A 10,452-nucleotide genomic window follows, 5' to 3' on the forward strand; every position below is an offset into this window, starting at 1 on the left:
GCAGGCACAACAATGTATACAAATTAAATAAATCTTTAGAAAACAAAAATAAAAAATAAACACTATGCAATAAATGGACCTGTCACACTTACCCCACATCAGACAGAGATCTGATCTCCAAAATATACAAAGAACTCAAGAAATTAGTCACCAAAAGAACACATAGTCCAATAAAAAAAAAATGGAGTACAGACCTAAACAGAGAACTCTCAACAGATGAATCTAAAATGGCTGAAAGACACTTAAGGAAATGTTCAACATCCTTAGACATCAGAGAAATGTAAATCAAAACAACTCTGAGATTCCATCTTACACCTGCAAGAATGGCCAAGATCAAAAACACTGAAGACAGCTTATGCTGGAGAGGTTGTGGGGAAAAGGGAACACTTCTGCATTGCTGGTGGGAATGCAAGCTGGTACAGCCCCTTTGGATGTCAGCGTGGCGATTTCTCAGAAAATTAGGAAACAACCTTCCTCAAGACCTAGTAATACCACTTTTGGGTATATATCCAAAGGATGCTCAATTGTGCTACAAGGACAAGTGCTTAGCTATGTTCATAGCAGCTTTGTTTGTCATAGTCAGAACCTGGAAACAACCCAAATGCTCCTCGATTGAAGAATGGATGAGGAAAATGCGGTACATTTACACAATGGAATACTACACAGCAGAAGAAAATAATGACAGCTTGAATTTTGCAGGAAAATGGATGGAACTAGAAAACATTATTTTGAGTGAGGTAACCCAGAGACAGAAAGACAATTATCACATGTACTCACTTATAGGTGGTTTTTAAACATAAAGCAAAGAAAGCCAGTCTACAAACCACAATCCCGGAGAATTTAAACAACAATGAGGACACTAAGGGAGACATACATGGATCTAATCTGCATGGGAAGTAGAAAGTATAAAAAGACAAGATCTCCTGAGTAAATTGGGAGCATGGGGACCTTGGGGGAGGATTGCAGTGGGGAGGGGAGAGGCAGGGAGGTGATCAGAGAAAAATGTAGAGCTCCATAAAAATCAATAAAAAATGAAGAAAAAATAAAATAAAAAAGAAAAGAGTGAAAACCAAAATAAATAAATAAATAAATAAATAAATGGGCCTGTCAGCAAAATATTTATTATAAGACCTTGAAGCCTCATGCCTAGACGGTGTGGTAGAGCCTGCTACATAGAGGTATAGTAAGGTGCTTTGCTGCCTGGTTTGTGTCACCTTGACACAAGCTAGAGGCATCAGAGAAGAGGGACCATCACCTGAGCAAATGCTAAGATGGGGCTGCAAGCTATAGGGCGTTTTCTTAGTTAGTGACTGATGTGGGAGAGCCCAACCCAGTGTGGGTGGTACTACCCCTGGGCTGCTGGTCCTGAGTTCTATAAGGAATCAGGCTGAGCAAGCCATAAGGAGCGAGCAAGACCCCTCCATGGTCTCTGCATCAGCTTCTGCCTCCAGGTTCAAGCCCTGTTTGAGTTCCTGACCTGACTTCTTCAATAATGACCAGTGATGTGGAAGCAGAAGCCAAATAAACGTCCTTGCTGTGCTCCATTTGGTCTTGGTGTGCCCCGCGCTCGGCCTCGCCCGCAAGAACGACGCGGGACACTTAGGATTCTTCTGCAGTAAAGCTTTATGCGTCTTGAGAGGGAGAGCATAAGCTTACATGGCGGAGACCCAGAATGAGGGGAACCCAGCCCTTATAAAGGAAACAGTCCTCACTTCTGACGTGTCACTCTTGGATTGGTCCGCTGCCCATTATCCCAGATGATGCCTCGGGAGTAGGCAGGGACGCAGCAGTAGAGAGTTACCAAGCACATGCGCTGGGATTAAAGGCGTGTGCTACATCACCTTAAACTCACAAAGATCTGCCTGTCTCTGCCTCCCAGGCATAGGGGCCAAAGGCGTGTACTACTACGCCTTGAGGTCACAGAGGTCAATCTGCCTCTGCCGCCCAGGCATCAGGACTAAAGGCGTGTACCGCCACACCTTGGGGTCACAGAGGTCAATCTCTACCTTTGTTCCTTGAAGCAATGGAGAATGTGGTCCGGCCCTCCACATATCCCCCTTTTTTTACTTCTTTGCAGAAAGGCAACTCCCTCAGAAGGCAAAGATAGAGGTCGCACTTCCCAGAGAGAAAACATTACGATGGGCTTGCACGGAATCTGCCCCTAGGTTCATGACACCTGGAACCTATCCGGCCTGCCCTCTGCCATTTTTCTGGGAAAGGGAATATACGACAGGAAACCCTTATGCAGAACGACATATCTCTCAGAGAGGGCCATTCTCTGTGCGATGCTCTTCAGCTCGACAACCTTCAGGGCTAGCTAAGCCAAGCACTCCACCCTGTGCAATGGACCACTGTCCTAGGGGTGCCGGAGCTGGTTGGCATAAACCTTACTGCTTCAGCATAGATAACCACACATCGGTAAAGGCCCCTGTTTCAGGGCTGCCAACGCTTGTGCAATAACCACTTTGTCCCTACGATTTTGGGATTTGAGTCAGCAGACCATCCAGAGGAGAAACACTAATCCATAGCATAGGACTGTTCCAAAACATTTCCACCCCCACCCATTCTTTGAAGTAGGGGAATGAGAGACACGGCCCAGGACTGGAGTCCTACGGCCAAGCTTATAAATCATCTCTAGGACGGTAGGGATGGGGCCCAGAGTCTTATTGGTTGTAAAAAATCGAGGAAACACCGCCATCCTATGGCTGACTAGTAACAGCTTCAGGAAAGCTGAGAGTGTCCTCCATCAGTACTCTGTCATCCATCCACAAAATGGCAGGAGGAGCAGCAGCCAGGTCCTCAGGCGAATCCGTGTGTTGTGGATCACTCTTCACTGTTCGGGTCAATCGCTCTGGCAGCCCGAATGGGCTTTCTTGATCCTGTGGGAAGACACAAACAACTCCCCTGGATCTCAATAAAATGGGATCCGGGCCTTTCCATTCATTAGAAAGCACATCTTTCCACTTAACCAAATCTTTGGGCCACTGCGGATCCGAACAATGTCGTGTTGCAGCATTTTGGCCATTATCATCCAAATTTTAAAATTTTATAGTGAACAGAGCCATGGCAATGGCCACTCTTGGCGTCGGGGGCAGCTCTGTCAATATTCCCCCTTTCTGTTTTTAACAAGAACTGGTATCAGTATAGGCCATGCCCTTGTCACTGTTTAGAGGGTCATCCTTGCTATTTATTTATTTATTTTTATCAAGTTTTCCAGTCCAATTACCTAGAAGATAACTAGACAATTGCTTAATAATCAGTCATTGCATCTGGGATCGCAGGGGCGCAATTCTCCAGCTGCATCAAGAAGTCTACCAGAGGCATGTTGGAAACTATGGGCTTTTTTTTTGCCAGTCACAGATTTAGCCAATGACCCAATCACCTTAAAAATCTAAGGGCTTTTCGCATCTACCTCCCTGTGGATCCTAAAACATTAGATTTAAAACCAAATAGTTGTAAGCTGCCATGTGGTCGCTGGGGAATTGAACTCATGACCCTTGGAAGAGCAGGCAGCATTCTTAACCCCTAAGCTATCTCTTTAGCTCCTTATTTAGATGGAAAATCTCTTGGGCTAGTAGCCGGCATTGTTCGCCCCCGCCCGTTGCCCCAGGCTATGCCTTTGTTACCTAGGATCAGCACAGCTCAGCTCAGCCAAGCGGAACAGAAGCCACTCCAGCCTCAGAGCCCCTCACAGTTTCAGGCACATTGCAAGCCTTCTGACCTGGCAGCTTGTGGCACCGTTCTCATTCTCGGTACTGCTGTGATACCCTCCAGGCCAGGCATCGACTGAGCCGGTGCAACGTGCCCCACCATAGCCATCGAGCAAAGCTCCGCTCCAGCTACCCTCCAGCCGCAGCTGCATTCATTCTGAGTCCAAACTCGGTGCGCGGAGTAAAGCAGAACTCAGAATCAGGCTTGCTGGTCTGAAACCACTGTAAGGACCTCATTTAAACAATCTTTTAGGGAATATGGGCGTCGTTAGTCTCTCTCTGACTACTTCCTGCTGAATTGGGCCGTTGCATTTTGGGGGTATACACTACAACATTTCAGGAGGTCTCGGTGATTCAAACCACATAAATCTCAAGTACACCCTTAGGCTCTCATTTTCTGTGGAGATGAAAACAGAACCTCTTTTCCAAAACATCATATCCTTAGGCAAATTCAAATATCTTTCTCCTGTCCGGTACACAAAAGACAACACAAACAACATAACATAAAGCTTTTGACCTTGTAGGTCAGTCTCCCCCATTCTTAGAACCACCGGGGGGTCCTTTTTTCTTATTTCCTTTTCAGTCTCCCCCATTCTTTGAACCACCGGGGGGTCCTTTTTCCTATTTTCTTTTTCTTACAGGCGCGCCTAACCTCTCACTGCACTCAGTTTCTGATATGCTATCCTGGACTTCCTCCAATACATTTTGTCCGTCTGCAACAACAGCCTGGCAGGATTTATCTTCTAAGCAAATTTCAAAGTGATAAGAGAACTGCTAAGAAGTACCAAGGCCTCTACGAAACCTTTCCAAGGTGGAGACAAGTCAAGCCCAAAACCGAAAAGTCCAAGAATAGTCGTACCTCTCTGAGCAAACACCCTGCAGTTCTGAATCCTCCTTGTGTCCAAGGGGTCTCCGGCGGTGCGAGCAGTTGTCAGGGTCCCTCAGCGTCCCGAGGGATTCGGCACCAGATGCCCCGCGCTCGGCCCTCGCCCGCAAGAACGACGCGGGACACTTAGGATTCTTCTGCAGTAAAGCTTTATGCGTCTTGAGAGGGAGAGCATAAGCTTACATGGCGGAGACCCAGAATGAGGGGAACCCAGCCCTTATAAAGGAAACAGTCCTCACTTCTGACGTGTCACTCTTGGATTGGTCCGCTGCCCATTATCCCAGATGATGCCTCGGGAGTAGGCAGGGATGCAGCAGTAGAGAGTTACCAAGCACATGCGCTGGGATTAAAGGCGTGTGCTACATCACCTTAAACTCACAAAGATCTGCCTGTCTCTGCCTCCCAGGCATAGGGGCCAAAGGCGTGTACTACCACGCCTTGAGGTCACAGAGGTCAATCTGCCTCTGCCGCCCAGGCATCAGGACTAAAGGCGTGTACCGCCACACCTTGGGGTCACAGAGGTCAATCTCTACCTTTGTTCCTTGAAGCAATGGAGAATGTGGTCCGGCCCTCCACATTGGTGTTTCATCACCACAATAGTGCCCTGACTAAGACAGGTAGTAGCCAGGGCGGGAGAGATGGCTCAGAGGTTAAGAGCACTGGCTGCACTTCCAGAGGACCTGGGTTTGATTCTCAGTACACGCATGACAGTTCACAGACATCTGTTACTCTAGTTCCAGGGGATCCAATGTCCACTTTCGACCTCCTGTCAAGTAAACAATTGTCTAAAAAAAAAACCCTTCCCTCCCCCCCTCTTGTCTATTTGCTATTGGAAAAGACCTCTCTCTCTCTCTCTCTCTCTCTCTCTCTCTCTCTCTCTCTCTCACACACACACACACACACACACACACACACACACACTAGTTTATATACAGAGTGTAACTCCAATACAAATGGCAAAATAAGTTATTTTCTAGATTGAAGAGTGTCACTAAACCGAACACAGATGAATAAATAGGTAAGAAGAGCCAGGAATCTGAAACAGATACCCATCCGTGAGGTCTGAATCTCCCAGCTACCATGGCATACTGTAACGGCTTTCTGATTAAAACAGAGTGGTCCTGAGCCATGAAATGACAGAAGGGCTGAGAGGCCAGAGAGAGAGACCCAGGTAGCTGGGGAAATCACCCTACTTACTTGGTACCGAGGCAGAGACAGGCAGATCTCTGTAAGTTTGAGGCCAGCCTGGTCTATATAGCAAGCTGCAGGCCAGCCAGAGCTACATAGTGAGACCTGTATCAGACAACAAAAGTTAAATATAGATGATGTGAACATAAACAACATCACATGTCTGTAATCCAACAGCTGGGAAGCTGATGCAGTCTGTGAGTTTGAGGCCAGTCTCAAAAAAAGAGCAAAACTATGTCTCAAAACCAATCGATCAGTCTGTAAATAAATACATAAACTTGTGCAACGAAGCACTGGATGACTGGAATCTTTAAGACTTAAAAATACTACACAAGGCACAAGGTGGCGCATGTCTTTAGAACTCAGAAGGCTTAGGTAGGTGAATCTCTGTGAGTTTGAGGCCAGCCTGGAGCAATTTCCAGGAAAGCCAGGGTTATGATATGGGATGTCCTTCTGTATAAGTGTTGCTTTATTGGTTGGTAAATAAAACTGTTTTAATCAATGACTTAGCAGAGTGAACCTAGGCGGGAAATTCGAATAGAGATAAGGAGAGAGAGTGGGCGGAGTCAGGGAGATACTATGTAGCTGCCAAAGGAGAAGGTCAGGCTGGAACCTTAGAAACATTAGGGGTCGGCCACAACCTCTTGGGAATACACAAACTGATAGAAATGAGTTAATTTAAGATGTAAGAGCTAGGTAGGAATAAGCTATAATCATTGGCCAAATAGTGTTGTAATTAATATAGTTCCTGTGTGATTATTTGGGCCTGGGCAGCCAGGAGATAAACAAGCAGTCTTCTACTACAGGTGCTACACAGAGAAACCCTGTCTTTAGAAAAACAAAACACAGCAAAACCTACGTGAGGGCCTGGAGAGATGGTCCATCAGTCAAGACACACGCTGCTCTAGCAGAGGACTCGAGTTTGGGTCCCAGCGCCCGTGCTGGAGGTCTCACAACAACTGCCTGTAACTCCAGCGTCAGAGGATCCAACACCCTCCTTTGTCTGTTAAGGGCACTGAACACACGTGGTGCACATACAAATATACACATGAATAAAAGTAAACAAATTTTAACTAAAATACTATCCATTTAAAAATAAATTTAAAATACCATATAGAGGGGAATAAGGTGGAGATAATAGCGTTTAAGCGCTAATAACATGGTCCTCCAGTTTCCTTCGGAATCTGGTCTTAAACTCTTTTGCTTGCTTACTTGTTTGTTTTTTGTTTTTGTTTTTTTTCCCTTTGAGTCAGAGTCTCTTCATATAGCCCTAGCTGTCCTGGAACTCGCTCTGTAGACCAGACTGGCCTCAAACTCACAGGGATCCACTTGCCTCTCTTCCTGTGTGTTGGGATTAAAGGTGTGTGCCACCACAACAGGCCACTTTTAAGTTCTTTAATCTATGAGATTAAAAACCTGCTAAAAGGACCCTGTTTCCCTGGTATACGATGGTGCTGAGTGGAGATCAATATGAATTGTGGTTTAGATGAAGGACAGAGAATTAGATGTGGTTTTTTTCAAGACAGTATTTCTCTGTTTTACCCTGACTGTTGTGAAACCCTGCCAAAAACCAAACAAACAAAAACAAAAAACAAAAAACAATGAACAAAAAGAATTACATGTGTATATATACTCATATGTGTATGTTCATGTGAATGTATATTCATGCAAGTATATGTTGGTATGTATATATTCATGTGTGTATATGTATTCATGTCTGTGGATATTCGTGTGCAAGTGTATATGAATTTACCCTATGATTCTATCTAGATCTATCTATCTATCTAGATCTGTCACCATGAAGCAGGAACGGGAGGCAGGGGATCTGGACTGAATGAGGAAAGAACAGGAGCCCCTCACTGGAATTCTCCTGAGGCAGAGAAGGCAGACAATTAGCAATCACGTATTCCCCCACCACCGACTTCCTACCCACAAACCTACAATTTTCTGGGAATCTGACTAGGAACTCCATTTACAGGAAAAGCACATATAGTAAATCTGTTATACAACCCAGTGGCTTCTAGTGTGAGTTTACCAGATTGTAAATCCATCCAAGGCATCTCAGGGAAGAAAGCAGAGGCAGAAGGGTGGGGTCCCCAGATACCCCCTGAGCAATGGAATTTCAAAAGCCTTCATAATCTTGGCATGGTTCCTGCTATGACCCTTGAGGGGACCCCATTCACCCTCTGTGCTTTCTCTTAACCCTCATGTGCAAACCTGTATTGAAACAGATTTTTACTATATGTATTTTGAATTATGTGCAAGGCAATTGCACGTGTGAGCGCAGTGACCTGAGAAGGCCAGAAGAGGGCATCAGATGCCCTGAGGGGGAGGAATAGGAGGTTGTGAGACACCCAGGCCTTCTGCAAGCAGCAAGTGCTGGGCCTTCTCCCCAGCCCTGAATTAGCTTGAACAAAACTTTCAGTTCTGCTTCACTCAACCAGCCAGACCTGGAATTCCTTCCAGTGTCGATCCATGGATCCCACTTTGTCCTGAGTAAAGGTCCCTAAAATCTAAGACACTGGTTCTCAGCTTTTCTAATGCTGAGACCCTTTATTCAGTTCCTTATGTTGTGGTGACCTCAACCGTAAAATTATTTTTGTTTCTACTTCTTAAGTGCAATTTTGCCACTGTTATGGATTGTAATGTAAATATTTTTAGAGATAGAGGTTTGCCAAGGGGATCGTGACCCACAGGTTGAGAACCCCAGGTCTAAGAGAACTCAGGCTGCTGAGGGTGACTGTGGAGTCACATCTCTGTCAGTTCATGAGAGACAAATTAGCAGTCTCTGTACGCTACTTAAACCATCTGAGATTCCGCACTGAACAAGAAGCTCGCCTGGACCCCAGGGCAGACAGCTGGTGAGATTCATTCAGCTGACTGGTGCCAATCTGCACTGTTTCCGAGGCAGAAGTCAAGTGTGTTCCTACGCTAGCATGATGTGAAAAAGAAACCAAAAATGGTGCAAAAGTTAAGGTCCTGCTGGATTTGTTTCTACCCTCCCTTCTGTTCTCCAAAGATTAAATTCATTATGTTTGAGCTGTCTGAATAGGTAACTTAAACTGATGTCCAAAAAGCAATTTGTCAGTGAAGATGAATCCTTTAAAAAATTGGTGGGTTTTAAAAATGTGTTTGATTCCCCTCTCCCCAGTTTAGTGTGTGTGTGTGTGTGTGTGTGTGTGTGTGTGTGTGTGTGTGCACATGCAAGCCGATGCTTGTGTGGCAGCCTGAGGGAGTCAGCTCTCTCCATCTACACCCTAAGGAGGTGAGTGCCTCAGTTCTCTGAGCCATTCCAATGGCAATTTAGTCCTTTAAAATCAAAAGGTGAGGAAGGGGGAGGCAGGGGAGAGGGAGGAGGAGAGAAAAGAGGGGAGGGAGGAGGGGAGGAGAGGGAGAAAGAAGAGGGAGAAGGAGGAGACAGAGGAGGAGAGAGACAAGGAGGAGAGGGAGAAAGAAGGAGGAAAGAAGGGGAGAAGGAGGAGGGGAGGAGGAAAGAAGGGGAGAGAGAGGAGGGGGAGGAGGAGAGGGAGAAGGGAGGAGGATGTAGGAAGGGGAGAGGGGGGAAGGGGAGGGAAAAATGCAGCAGCTGTCCAGGAGACTCTGCCACCAAAATCAAAATGACTTGAGGGTGAGAAAAAATGGTACCGAGGGGTGAATTTCCCCCAAAAATCAGACCGGACTGGCTGCCAGTGTAACACAGAAAGACAACTATCAACAAATAACTCAGGGCACCTAGAGAGGGGAAGTCACGGTCTCACACCTTCCCAGAAGCTTACACATTCCTGCAGGAATCCTTGCTAGACAGAAAGGCTTACCACACAATCGCCTCCCGGGAAATACTTTGCAAAGCCTGTGGCCCTTGGGGACAGCCAAGCTTGGGGCCTGGAGAGGCAGCTGGGTGGTTCGGAGCACTGACTGCTGTTCCAAAGGATCCAGGTTCAGTTCTCAGCACCCACGTGGTGGTTCATGGACCATGACCCCGAAAGGTCTGATGCCCTCTCTGGCTTCTGTGGGCACCCGTGCTCAAGTGGCTCATTGGCCATATGCACACATACACATGCATTAAAAAAAAAAAGAAAAAAAACCAACCAAAATAAATCTTAAAAAGAAAGAAAGAAAAACTGAATTTCCAAGAGGGGTCCCAAGTGGCTAACTGGGTCCAGGTTCAACATGGAGCCTGGTGACCATTTGATGCCTGGTGGGGTCACGCCTCTGCTCCGTATTCCTGGAATAACCACAAGTTGAGCCCTTGCAGCCCTTGCCTGGGTACGTTCCTGTCTCAGCTGCCAAGATAAACAGGCTCTGGAAAGTTCTATTTCGTCATGAGGACCTGACCTGTTATGACCCGCAGTCAGCCAATCGGGACTGACTGTTTGCTATTTGTTGACACCCCTCATTTACATAGCGGACCCGAGCCAGGACTCTTCTCTACAGCAGCCAGCCCGTCTTTGTTCCTACAGACTACCCTTGTTTCCTTTGGGAGATGGCTACCCCTGATTTGAAGACTATTTCTCAAAGCTCCCCTCCTTCCCTTTGTTTGTACGCGTGTCCATGTGTTTATGTGAGTCTGGTACACATGATGCTTAGGGCCAGCCATCCAGAACTCCAGTTCTAGTGGACCTGGCGCTCTCTTCGCCTTTCTGAGGACACCCGGCATTCATGCAGCGC

General features: G+C 46.4%; 1 long non-coding RNA gene across 1 annotated transcript in view; it reads right to left on the bottom strand.

The window, feature by feature from the left end:
• Positions 1–1,605: 1,605 nt before the first annotated feature.
• Positions 1,606–10,452, bottom strand: part of LOC148120744 (uncharacterized) — a 10,719-nt gene continuing 1,872 nt past the window's right edge. Inside the window, exons 1-3 of the long non-coding RNA XR_015738708.1 lie at positions 5,130–10,452; positions 4,570–4,754; positions 1,606–2,879 (exon numbers count right to left, since the gene is read on the bottom strand). The exon at positions 5,130–10,452 is cut by the window's right edge and continues 1,872 nt beyond it. This is a non-coding gene — a long non-coding RNA (uncharacterized LOC148120744). The remainder of the gene's footprint in view (positions 2,880–4,569; positions 4,755–5,129) is intronic.

The sequence above is a fragment of the Myodes glareolus genome, chromosome 9 (genome assembly GCF_982192425.1).
Source record: "Myodes glareolus chromosome 9, mMyoGla1.1, whole genome shotgun sequence".
In the NCBI taxonomy this organism is placed as follows: domain Eukaryota; kingdom Metazoa; phylum Chordata; class Mammalia; order Rodentia; family Cricetidae; genus Myodes; species Myodes glareolus.